Below are 14,228 nucleotides of genomic sequence, written 5' to 3' on the forward strand. Positions count from 1 at the left end.
CCAACAAATGCACTGTGCACAGATGGAAGAAAATTCTGAAATCTTTAAATTCTGATAATTATTATTATTTTACTGTGCACATACAAAACACTGTAAATGTAGACTTTTTTTTTTGGTAATAAAAAAATTATTTGTATGTTATATCATTGATCACTAAAGCTATTATGTATTTACAGTGCAATTATGTAAATTTCGAATTATATAGAAATTATAAGTCTGCTTATTAGCCATACAACCATGACTCAGAATCCCATAGTGCCTCTTACTTTCACAGTACAATAGATCACAGTGCAGAGCTTTCCTTGTTGTTATGGCTTACACTAGTGGCATGGACAAACCTTTTCATAGGAAGGGTCAGAAATATATAAAAAGTAAACTAAATTAATCTGTAATTTAAAATAGTGAGTAGTAGTTTCATCAACATAATATTTGCTAACTCATTGTTTCTTTAAATTTTTATATATGGTTTGTTTGCCTTCTTTTTAAATGTATTTGTTTAGCATCAAACAAACAGTATAATAGGCCTACTTGTTCACAGTAATAAAACTGTAATAATTTTGCATCAAGTAAGGGGTTGGTGATATAAGACACAATTAAACGTTAGAAATTTGTCAACTGGTAGATATTTTGGAATGTCGCCTCTATTGTGGTTATGCTCACGTGACATTTCTGTGCTGCCCTGTCATGAAAGCTTATCATTTGCATGCATTTTTTTTTTAACCACTGCGGTTTAAAATCACTTGTTTGCGCAATAAGCAGCAAAAGAGAACTCCTTTCGCAATATGCATGCACTGTCTGAGGGGCCGTTTACACGACACCATTTTCAACTGCATTTGGCCCTTCATTTACATTTCATTTTGGGAGCCTGAAAATGCAAACTTTTGAAAACGGGATTCAAAGTGCAAGTTTTGAAAACGTTACTGTTATCGTCTCCGTGTAAACTACAAAAACGCAAATTTGTGAATTTACATTTTACAATTTCATTGTCTGACCTTGGCTTTCACCATTTTTTAGGGTGCCATCAGCTGACTTTGTCCTATTAGGGTTAATTATTTTTGCCAAATTGTCTGAAACCTCATACACATTCAGATGCATCTGAAATGTAGTGGAACGCTCTTAGAGTTAATATATATATATATATATATATATATATATATATATATATATATATATATATATATATATATATATATATATATAATTATTATTATTATTATTATTATTATTATAATTCCATTTCATTTTGTGCTACTATATTTCATATAGAACTTGCATGTGAAAATGTCAAAAACTTGACACAGATTAATACTGCACACTGGTGGTGGTTGAGGAGGTTACTTCAGACATGGCATATACAAATGTTTATGGATATTATATTTGTTTGTTTGGGAATGAAGGCTAACAAAATGTAATCCACAGCATGCATATCTCAACATTATCCTACTTAACGATATAGAATAGCAAATACTTCCAGTGTCCTCTCTGCATATATGGTATTTTTACGTGCCCCCTGCAGCAATTTTTTTTATTTTCATATTTTTTAATTACTTGTGTATAAAGCAGTTTAAAATGACCCAAACCCATACAGGACCTTTATTATACAATTTTTAGACAAAATGCCAGATGATAACAGTTTCCAAGATAGGATTGGTTAATAAAATGTTTAAGGTGGGGCTTAGCAAAAGTGTATTTGCATGCATGTTGCATGCATGTTGCATGCATTAGGCAGTTGTGGCCTATTTGTTAGAGAGTCGAACTTGTAACCCGAAGGTCGCAGGTTTGAGTCTCAGTACCGGCAGGAAATGTAGGTGAGGGGAGTGAATGAACGGTGCTCTCTTCCACTCTCTATACCCACTCTTGTTGAATGTAACTCTCAAAACCCCGGGTGCTGCAGCAAAAAAGGTTGCCCATTGCTCTGGGTGTGTGTTCACTGTGAGAGTGTTTGTTCAGTACTCAATGCTGTGTGTGTGTGCACTTGGATGGGTTAAATGCAGAGCACAAATTCTAAGAATGGACACCATACTTGGCTACAGTCACATCACTTTCCGTTTTTGTTTTTTTTGTTTCACTTTCATGTTTCATGCAAGAAATTTTGACCAGCAAGAATGTTAATTCCAGATATCTACATTGAATTTCTTCTGTTGTAAAGTTTTCTTTTATCGAAGCAGAGACCAGGAGACAGTTGGGATCACGTTCAAACAGAAGAGTTTCTTTATTTGAGCGCGGCTGCGGTTTCGTCCAACATAATCTAAAGTATGTTACGGTACATGGTATCTTATAGGCATTTTAGGAGGAGGGACTTTTGAAGGTGGAGACAAATTCAAACAAAGCATGTAAATGAGTATACAGGTTAAGGTAACACCCTAGACTGTGAGGGTCTGGCCAATTCTAATTCAATCAGCATAAGGCTCCAAGAGCCATTTGGGTCCGAAAGCCATTTGCAGAACAAAAGCTGAGATTCTCAGTGAATCATTCGTGTGCTAATCCCATCAGTCTGAGTGAAACTGGGGCTCGAAGAGCCATTAAAGACAATAAGGAGAGAACAGGAATTGCAACTTTGCTGAGATCTTAACCTTAGAAGATTCTTTACCATGATGTTATGTACGGAAGCATATTTGAAATAGATTCTTAAATTTGTAATCCTTCACTTCCCAGTCACAAAGTTAAATGCAGATATCTCCAGAGAAAGGTCTTTCTAGTCAAAAATCGGATTGAGATTTTTCTGTTTAATTTAATTTGACTAGGAAGAATTCCAATTCACTATATCTCTTATTAAGTTTTGCCTAGTCAACACTCCAATTTAAGATATCTACAATTGTAACTTAAGTAGTAATAAATTACTTTCAGATCTAAACATGTATTTTGGTATCATGTATCAGATAAATTGAAGATATCTTTGAGTTATGATCTTTGATATTTGAGTTATGACTAGTCAATCACCAGTTAGCGCTATCTTGAATTATATTTTTACTATTGGTAATTCAATTACAGATATCTTTAATAGAATGATACCTATTAAAAGTTGAAAATTGTCTAAATGCTTATGTGCATTTAATAACTTAAATAAAATAAATATAATAAATAATTAGCAGCAAAAGCTGGGCAATTTTGTTACTAAAATGCTTTCACTGTGAACTGCTTTAATTTTGAGCAAGAAATAAAGGGAAAGGGTAACGCTTTAGATTACAGCCCGGAAAGTACTGCGTAATTAAAATGAAATTACAGTGTAACTTTCGGTAATTACAGTGTACCTATAAAGTACTTACGTGTAAGTATAGGGGAATAATATGTAAAGTCTTGGGAATAAAGGTGTAACAACCAGGAAAATACTGCGTAATTAAAATGAAATTACAGTGTAACTTTCGATAATTACAGTGTACCTATAAAGTACTTAAGTGTAAGTATAGGGGAATAATATGTAAAGTTTTGGGAATAAAGGGGTAACAACCAGGAAAATAACAAATTATTTAGGCAAATTATTTAGACTAAGTATTCCATGTAGTTACAGGGTAAGTATGACATTGCAGGCTGTAAATTAAAGTGGTGCTTCTTACCCTCTTGTTTCATGTAGTTACGGGGTAAGTATGACATTGCGGGCTGTAAATTAAAGTGGTGCTTCTTACCCTCTTGTTTCATGTAGTTACAGGGTAAGTACAATAAAAACATACGTACACACACACAATCTGATATCACTTGGAAAACTTTATTTGAAAAACAACTTATTTCAAAACGGATTTACAGCAATTTGTTTCTCTTGCTTGGTTTCCTCCTCCTCTTGTTCCTCTTCTTCTTTCTTTCCACTGATGAATCTTAAGAAGGAATCCCATGACATGTCTCTTGCCATTCTGTATTATGTGTTAAAAGAAAATACAGTACAGAAATGTCCTCACCATTTACTCATCTTTTACCCTCATGTCATCCGAGATGTATACGAATTTCCTTCTTCAGATTAACACAAACAAAAGTTTTTTGAAAAATAAATAATCTCTGTGAATGCATATAATGCAAGCTCATGTGTTCCTAAAAGTTGACAACAGCACATACAACAATAACTACAGTAATCCATACGACCCCAATGGATGAATCAATGTCTTCTGAAGTGAAACGATAAGCGTTTGTAAGAAAAATACCAAATATTTTAAATGTTTAAACTGTAGACTATCGCTTCCGACCAACTGTCACCTGCGCGTTCATGAGAGGGTTGAGTACGTTTACGCTTGACAATTTAAAGCGTGACGTAAGCGCACCGAAAAACCGAATGTCGAATTATTATTTTTTTTTTATGTTTTCATTATTGCTTACAACAAAACACAAACAATAACAGATAATAATAATAATGAAAAACAAACCATGCAGAAGAACAGACACCAGTTCTCGCGCGAGTTTCACATCAAACTCCCGTGAGAATGCAATGAACGCTTTGCTTCACCAAACGCGAAGCCATTCAAGCCGACCCTATGAAGCCGACTCTCATGCACTCGCTGGTGACAGTTGATCGGTAGCGAAAAGATGAGTAAATTATGAGAACATTTCTGGGTGTACTGTATTTTCTTTTAATACATAATACAGAATAGAAAAAGACTCCTTCTTAAGATTAGGCTAATCAGTGGAACGATAGAAAAAGAAGAGGAGGACCAAGAGGGACAAAAAAGGACAAAACATGCTACTTTCTGTCAGGACTTTAGTATTTGAAATGAAAAGTTGATTTTTAAAAAATAATAAAGAATAAGAAGTGTAATATGTTGTAAATCTGTTTTGAAATAAGTTGTTTTTCAAATAAAGGTTTTCCGAGTGATATCAGATTGTGTGTGTGTACATGTGTTTTTATTGTACTGTAACTACATGAAACAAGAGGGTAAGAAGCACCACTTTAATTTACAGCCCGCAATGTCACACTTACCCGTAACTACATGAAACAAGAGGGTAAGAAGCACCACTTTAATTTACAGCCCACAATGTCACACTTACCCCGTAACTACATGAAACAAGAGGGTAAGAAGCACCACTTTAATTTACAGCCCGCAATGTCATACTTACTAGGGATCGACCGATATGGATTTTTTAGTGCCGATGCCGATACCGATTTTTTTTCATCAGCCTTAGCCGATGACCGATACGGGCTGCCGATTTTCTTGGGCCGATATTTGGAGCCGATACTGCTTTTGCTCATTCAATTTACATCATAAAAATGACACAATGATGATAACAAATGTTACAAGTCTCAATTTAAAATAAGGAACATTTATTGAACTTATAAAAGGAACATTTATTGAACTTAAAAAAGGAACATTTATTGAACTTAAAAAAAAACAATATTTGAGATTTGACAAATATTAAAAAATTAAAAATTAAAAATTCAAGAAGACTCAAGAGATTCATTAAAAAACGGTGAATCATCCATTAATTAAACAGGTATTTATGAATGAGACTGAATTAATTCGTTTTAAACGTGTTTGAATTAATGATTCCATTTTTTTTTATATAAATAGACTGGAACATGTTATTCTGTGTAGTTGTCTGATATATGTAATTGTGATCACCATTTTAAACAAAACAAAAACGATTTTAAACCAAATAGATTCTCAGTTTATTATGAATTAGGTTCACATATCGCGTCTAAAAACGTGTGGTAAGCACAGCCGCGACGCTTTCTCCTTTCTACAAGCGCTTGCACTCCCGTGGCGTCTGTCGTTGCTATGCAACTATGAACTGCACTCTACTCATGATGACGAGGAAGTAAGGATTAATTTATTTCAAGCCCTTCACGACTAACGTCACATATATTTATGGAGATGAAAAATAAAAACCTGCCCTGTCCAGCTTTGATCAGCTGTTCGGCCGAGCTTTCGATGTTGTCATGGAAAGGTCAGTTGTTTTTTTGTCACATAACCTGCGTGCGCTTGCGGCATTCTGAAAAGTTTAAATGTTTTCAACTTTTCATCTCACCACGGCATATGAGCGCCGGGACAAACGAGCGCGCTGCATCGCATGCGTGTCGCAACCGCGTCGATTCTTTTAACTTACCTCAGGGAGTGTTCTGACTGAGTTCGACCATCTCGCTGAATAAAACTCCCACAAATATCACGGAATCACGAACCAACGTCGGCATTATTTAATCCTATGACCAGTGTTTGTAACAGCTGCCGTATGCATATGGATAGCCTCAAACTTAGCTATTTGCAGCTCCCTAAATACAATGAAAAGCATATATTCGGCATTCGCGTTTTCCATTTGGACCCTCAAACTTGCTTAGCTATAGTTGCACACACATATAGAGCAACGTGTTTCCACTTTCAAAGTGTATGGCAATATTTCAGCTAAGTCAAACAGTTAAAAGATGCTTTGAAAGTTTAAAACTTACTGTTGTTTTGAAGAGGCTTCCAGCACTCAGCTAGTGTGGGAGGGGCAGTGCATGGGCTGCACGTGCAGCGTCTCCAGCAACACAAAGCTGCCTGCGGACGCCTGTCTGTAAATAATGCCGGGAAAAAACTATCGGCGAACGCAGCAGCCGCGTATTGGCTGACCGATATATCGGTCGATCACTAATACTTACCCTGTAAGAAACAAGAGGGTAAGAAGCACCACTTTAATTTACAGCCCACAATGTCATACTTACCCTGTAACTACATGAAACAAGAGTGTAAGAAGCACCACTTTAATTTACAGCCCGCAATGTCATACTTACCCCGTAACTACATGGAACAAGAGGGTAAGAAGCACCACTTTAATTTACAGCCCACAATGTCATACTTACCCTGTAACTACATGGAACAAGAGGGTAAGAAGCACCACTTTAATTTACAGCCCACAATGTCACACTTACCCTGTAACTACATGGAACAAGAGTATATTTTCCTAGCATTTAAAAAAATAAAAAGTTGCAATAGTTTTACTTGCCTTGAGACTTAATCAGTGCACCTTTGCAATAATAACAAATTAGCCTACTTTATAAATGCACTGATATGTACCCCGCAATTAAAAAAAAAAGCCTTTATGTATTTTTATACACTATTATTACAAAAAGGTGCAGTGTATGTAGCCTAATCGCTAAATTGCTCCCAAAAGTAAGATTCTAAAATACTTAAATAATCTAAATAATTTGCCTAAATAATTTGTAATTTTCCTGGTTGTTACCCCTTTATTCACAAAACTTTACATATAATTCCCCTATACTTACACGTACATACTTTATAGGTACACTGTAATTACCGAAAGTTACACTGTAATTTCGTTTTAATTACGCAGTATTTTCCTGGTTGTTACACCTTTATTCCCAAGACTTAACATATTGTTCCCCTATACTTACACGTAAGTACTTTATAGGTAAACTTTAATTACCGAAAGTTATACTGTACTTTCATTTTAATTACGCAGTACTTTCCGGGCTGTAATCTAAAGCGTTACCGGAAAGTGGCTTTATTGCATCAGATATATGTAACATTTCCTTACGTCTGAGGTTTAGTTTAGGTTTGTGATCTCTTCCCAAGAATAAAACCTTCTCCGGAGCATGTTAGTACAATTCTTAGCACAATTCTTAGGTTTAATAACTGGTCAACTTATATGGGTTATATTAATATTTTTGCTAAGGAACAACTGTGGACTATCCCTGTAAGTAAGAGCATGGCGTGAGTGAATTTTGCACACATATGTTCAGCCCTGTAAGCATTAATCCTGTAACCTGATGAACTAGACTTGAATAAAAAAAGGACTATTTTTTCATCATATGCTTTTTGTCATTTCTCTCAGGTTTCAGAAGTACAATATAACACTTAGGAGCAAATATACACAGCAAGAGACCAAAGAAGCTAGAATAGCAAAGACATGGACAGCAACCATATACTTTCCACGGGAGCTCACATAAACTGGAATGAATGTTATCCACACAGCAAAAAATATAAGCATGCTAAATGTCATGAATTTAGCCTCATTAAAGTTGTCTGGTAGTTTTCTGGCCAAAAATGCTAATAAGAAACACAAAGAAGCAAGGAGGCCAATATATCCTAACACACACCAAAAACCAATTTCAGATCCTACAGCACATTCAACAATTATTGTTGCACTCATGAACTTGGTGTTATATGCAGCAACAGGAGATTTAGTTGTTAACCATACGATGCAAATAAGTGCTTGCACAAAAGTGCACAAGATTACACTTGATCTTTGTTTAGCAGGGCCAAACCACTTCATGACATTACTACCAGGGAGGGTGGCCCTGAATGCCATTAAAACTACTACAGTTTTTGCCAAGATGCATGAAATACAGAGAGTAAAGCTGATTCCAAAGGCTGGATACCGAGTCCGGCACAACAAGTCAGTGGGCTTCCCTATAAATGTCAGGCCAATCAGAAAGCATGCGCAGAGGAACAGGAGGAGAAGGAAACTTAACTCCATATTGTTTCCTCGTATGACTGGTGTTTTCCTGTACATTATAAATACACCAAGCACTGCTAATGCTGCACAGGCCCCGAATGCTGAAACTGCCCATAAGATTATTCCCAAAGGCTCCTGAAAGGACAAAAACTCTAATGTTTTGGGAATGCACTGGTCTTGGGCTTGGTTTGGCCATGTTTCCTTTGAACATGTCAGGCAATCATTTGAGTCTGTGGAAAATTTGGGGGAAAGGGGAAGCATAAAACACAGATTTTTCCTTCTTCTCAGAAAACCATTAAGTGAGGAACTGTGAAAAACTTCACACCTGTTTCATTACTGATCTCTCCTTCAGCACACGGTATACAGTCAAAGCAGCAAACTGGCTTTCCTTTTTGCCTGGCCTTCCTGGAGCCTGGCAGACAGCTTTGACTGCACAATGATTCTGGTTCCTAATAACCACAACAGAACAAGCAGTAGAACAACGCTACATTTACTTGACTCTTTGTGTAGGGACATTTTGACAGATAACCATAATTTATGCACAATTTTCTAAATAACTTAAAATGTTGCAGGATCATCTAAATCAGGGGTGTCAACTTATGCTGCTGGAGGTTTCTAGCGAGTCTGAAGTCCTTGGGCCTGCCCCAATACCTATACTTGCAGTCTTTGCAGTTGAGCACTTGTCTACTTTCATAATACTATTTTCTGTATTTGGCCCAATTGTTCAAGTGACATGAAGACTGCAGTGTTGCAAAAAATACAAGCTTTTTTAAAAGAGCTTAATTTATACATTTTTATTTTAAATGGGTCCTTTTATGCTTTATCACTTTTTCAACTTTAGTTAGTGTGTAATGTTGCTGTTTGAGCATAAAAAAAAAGATTTGCAAGGTTACAAAGCTCAAAGTTCACTCCAAAGGGAGATATTTTATTTAAAAACAAACCTGTGGTGAAAATCAAGTTTTTAATGCTGTTTATATGACTAGTGGTGTTTTTAATATGGTTTAAGACAAACTATGTGTAAATTCATAAGTCAACACCATTGATGAGTATTTTCTGCAGTAAAACTGCAGTGAACCGAAGACAGTCTCAAAAACGCGGTTTGAAATCGCTGGTGTTTCTGACGTCACAAACTACCTTGTAACCAATCACGTCAATGTGTGGTCCTCAACGGGTGGATCTCTGAGCTGGGCTGCGTTCAGCCCCGACAAAACGTTGCACAACGTTTTTTAAACAGAAACGGTGATGCGTTGAACACACTGTTCTGATTACGCAAGAGTTGCAACTATGGCAGCTGAGAAGGCCATTCTTTGTGTTCTTTGTGAAGAATTTTCGGAGCCTGATGAAGTCGGTATAAATATGTGTTTAATACTACAAAATATGCCCGATGTAATGTTACAGTTACTGCACTTGCCGCCCAGAACAAAAGAGAACACCGCAATCGAGTGAAGGGATGGCTGAAACTGAAACGGAAGCACACATCTTACCTAATTCAGACTAAAACACATCTATTTAGCCTCACATACTGACTTTATTTGTAGTTCATACTGTTTTAATACCCTGTGTATTTTCCTTCTCATTTTTAGGAAAAGCACTTAATTACCATTGTTTATTTCTACACCAAATGTCATACACTTGCAATGAAGCTAAAAATATAAACTACTACATCATTATGTTGATATCCAATATTTTTACAATAAAACTTACGACAAACATGTCTTCTAATATCCTCAGTTGTTGCGTATACCGAACTGCATCGAACACATTTGTAAATTACTTTCCTTGAACCCATTGTGCGAGTTCACTTTAATACCGCTTGCTTTATATACATGTTGCTGCTGATTGGACTGCAGTTCTGACACACCCACCAAACAAGAGAAAATGTATCTCAAACCCCGTTGCACAGGAAACATGACGTTCAACCCGGAAACCGTAGCAAAACGTTGCGCACCGTTTTGAACTTGAACGTGCCCCTGGTGTGAGTGAGTGGAGGCGGGGCTGATATTTAAATAATCTCTGCCCATCTCCAATTTTAAGAGCATACAAGTTCTTGAACATGATGCATGATATGAAATGCTTAGCATCAAAGTGGTATTAGAGATACTGTGGATTTAGTGTACATCAAGGGCACTGATCTTTGGCATTTACCAGACCTTGGACAGTCTTGCACACTTACTTCTTGTTATTGGCCAAAACTGCAAGTGTGGGTATTGGGCTAGATCCCTTGATTAGCTGGTTCAGGTGTGTTTAATTAGATGAGACTAAACTCTGCAGGACAGTGAGCCTCAAGGATCAGGATTGAACACCCCTGATCTACATAAAACAATGAAAATGTACTCATGTATAATATATTAAAATGTGTATATGTTTAGTATGAAAAAAAAAAAATCAACAGTGCATTTCCATTTAAAATTATGAAACTGGATGCTTCTTAGTTCAGCAATAAACATTAAGTAGAGATGAAGAAAAAGCAAACATAGTAAACAATATCTGGTGATGAGTGGGATGGCACACACCTTCTCTCCTCTGTGCCACATAATTACTGGCTCATCTATTATTAGGTCCTTGTCTTCTTCAAGGGAGGCATCATAGAATCCCACCCTCACTAGCTGAAGGGAGCCGTCAGACCCTCTTTGCCAGTTCATCAGATCGTAGGATGCAACTGGATCACCGCTGTCATCAAATCTGACCTCTTCCCCTAATGTTGTGAAATGTGTTTGTTTCATGTAGTGCAGGAGCTAAGGTGAAGGTTGGGAGAAAGGATAATGCAAAGTAATGAACACATTAAAATACATATACTGTATATATATATTGAGTTTTTTCCCTTATTTTTGTATAATTTAGCCATTGCTTAAATACTTGCACAATAATAATTAATTAGTAACACATAGGAGGAGAATGTAAAATATAAAGTAACACGCACACGCACGCACACACGCACGCACACACACACACACACACACACACACACACACACACACACACACACACACACACACACACACACACACACACACACACACACACACACACACACCTGCCATGGCAGAATTTGATACAGACTCCCACATGTCCCATTTTGAAAGGGGCCCTTTCCTGGGACACATGTGCTCATGTCATGTAGTGCATGTGCTATGAGATACACAGCCTTATAAACATTGTAGGACACTCTGAGTTGTGACACATCTGAATAAGGAGTGTACACATCATCCAAACTCTCACTGCCATTGCAGGGGGGCCAGTTCTGTGCTGCTTCTCCATGTACATGGGTTTTTAAGGACCCATTCAGCCGACAACGGAAAGTCTCTTCCCAAAACTCAGATAGGAAATGGGACGTCTGAGCAACAGAAACACTTACTCTTCTGAGGTAACTGCCAAAATGTGGGATATCAGCTCTCCGTATGGCAAACCCCAATGTTCCCTTTAACAGATCACCAAAATCCTCCCAGAGGGCTTTTGATGTGACCCAGGCCTCACTGGCAATCCACTGTAGATGAGTAACATTTTGCCGTCTGCACTCTTTCAGGATACCATGCAGATATGAATCCACAGAGAAGCTTATAATGACAGTGGCAGAAGAAGATTTTAAAATGTTCACGAGTTCCTCTGCTGCATCTTGCGTCAGTGCAACAGGATAAAGGTTGACATAAAAGCAGGACAAATATTAAATCTTTCTGACTCTTTCAGGAAGAGCTGGATGGCAAACCGAGCATAGTCTGTATCCACTCCGATCAACCCGACCCATGTCCACTGAAAATAATGAACAAGTTTTACCAAAGCCTTAATTTGAAATAAATCACTTGGCATTGTTCGCATGAATGCTGGAAACTCTCTCTTGTTACTGAGACAGGAACAGGATGCAAAATAGCTCACCTAAAATATGACAACATTAAGATTAGCAGTGCAGTAGCAGTAAAAGGCAACATCTTTATCAACATAACATTGTATATGGACCAAAATGATCAATATTTACATATAATAAATTATAAAAACATGCAAATGTATGCACGTTAATCTAAATTATACAGCATCATGCATCATGCATCAATACATCATCACAATTTTCATTACCAAGACAAATAAATTATATTATTGTTAATAAAATAATATTAAAAAAATTGTTTTACTAAAGGTATTTTGAAGGAGCTTAGACTTCTCAGAACAGCCATGGATATTCCTGATGATGCCTCTCCCACAATTACAGGGCTAGGCTGCTTTTGTGTGTCTTCACAGCTTTGTCCACTGTCCCTCTCTGGCTGTCCATTGACCAGGAGAAGAGATCTCTTGACAGATACAGGTATGTCATCACCGCTGTCTCTGATGTGGTAGCCCAGAGATAGGTTCGGCAAAAGGTCTTGCCGCTGGTTTATTTCTCTCACAGCAAAGATCATTGTCTGCATCCACCTCAGTGCTCGAGGGGTAAAGCTGCAACAGATTTCAAAAACACTGAATGAATTAAACAACGGCAATGCAGCAAACAAAAATGCATTTCATTTTAGTTCAGAGAGACTAAGAACAATTTTTAACAATTGTATTCTTTCACAGATCATCTATAAGAAGAAATATAAAACACAACACACAATTTATACTTAGTAGGTTTAGGTTTGGTCCTAAAAGAAGAAACCGATGATACAGGGCTGAAATGCAAAGGAAATAGCCCTCCCAAAACCACATCCCCCCCCTGGTAAAATGTGTATGTATCGTCATCTCCCTGATAGATGCACCTATCTTTATTTTGATACTGACTCTGCACACCAATACACAACAGAAACCACAGTGTGAGGAGGGTGACATAAAATAGTGCCATAACTGAATTATAATCTGGTGTTTACAGAATTTATAAACAATCTGTGATTGAGGGATGGCCTTAAGCTTGGTATTTTGTATTTTCGTTAATTTCATTGTAGCTACTGCTCATGTATAAAACTTTTTGCAGGGGATACAGTGTAATATAAGATTCAATTGTAACTGTGCGAGGAGCATACTATAAGTAACAGCAATGACCAACTTATATAATTATTATATCTACCATATGTTATTGATAATGCAATTATTTTTGAATAATATCTGATATGTGTAACTTGTCACTAATAAGTGTTTCCATCTGGGATTTTTTATTTATTTATTTTCTCACCTCTCTAATGCAGTGGTTTCTTCAGACCACTGAGCACAAGGTGACTTTGAGCTGCCAGTATCAATCAACCGGAGACTTCATAATATGAGTTGTTAGGACATGACATTTATACTCCATTAAAGTAACTCCTAGTTGTTTGATTTTATGTACTATTGGAGCCTGTTCTTTGAATTGTCATCTACTGTGTCACAGCAACTGCCTTATTTGATGTAAACAGAATTAGATTGTAGATTTACAAGTGGAGGTGTTACTGGTATTTCCCAGGTGCTGCTCCTTTCTTACAAGAACACTGAGTTTAACATGGGAAAAAAATAACATAATAATTGACTGTATATTTTTTATAAAGTGAACTCTTCCTAACATTTCTACAAACAAATTAACTAAGATCTTGACAAAACTTTAGAGAATGGCATCTACACTAATTTTTGTGTTTTTGTTTATCCCAAGGTTTTCTCGCAGCCTGCCGGATCCAGGCTGTATCCAGATCTGATGAAGGACCTGCGCCTGGACCCGATGTCATAGCGAGGTGCTAAAGTGCCAACTAGTTTCTCCTTATGGAGGATCCCTTTACCACTCTACAGATAAAGCGTTGTCGGGAAAATTCGGTTCGTGTATCTATCCCGAAGTGATAAAATTCTGTATCAAAATGTTAAGGCCAGACAAGTAGTTTTTTAAGGCTTGGTTTGTAGGGAATTACAAACCTGCACACATATATTCAAACGCGCAT

The 14,228-nt window shown here is 36.9% G+C and overlaps 1 pseudogene across 1 annotated transcript; it reads right to left on the reverse strand.

Annotated features, from left to right (window-relative positions):
* Positions 1-7,708: 7,708 nt before the first annotated feature.
* On the reverse strand, positions 7,709-13,174 carry LOC309508335 (extracellular calcium-sensing receptor-like; annotated as a pseudogene). The gene is made up of 6 exons: positions 12,948-13,174; positions 12,495-12,792; positions 11,405-12,240; positions 10,884-11,105; positions 8,696-8,819; positions 7,709-8,600 (listed from the first exon to the last, which is right to left on the reverse strand). The product of its transcript is annotated as an extracellular calcium-sensing receptor-like (transcript).
* Between the last annotated feature and the right edge of the window lie 1,054 nt (positions 13,175-14,228).

Source organism: Leuciscus leuciscus (genome assembly GCF_965113295.1).
Source record: "Leuciscus leuciscus genome assembly, chromosome: 10".
NCBI classification, from domain to species: Eukaryota; Metazoa; Chordata; class Actinopteri; order Cypriniformes; family Leuciscidae; genus Leuciscus; species Leuciscus leuciscus.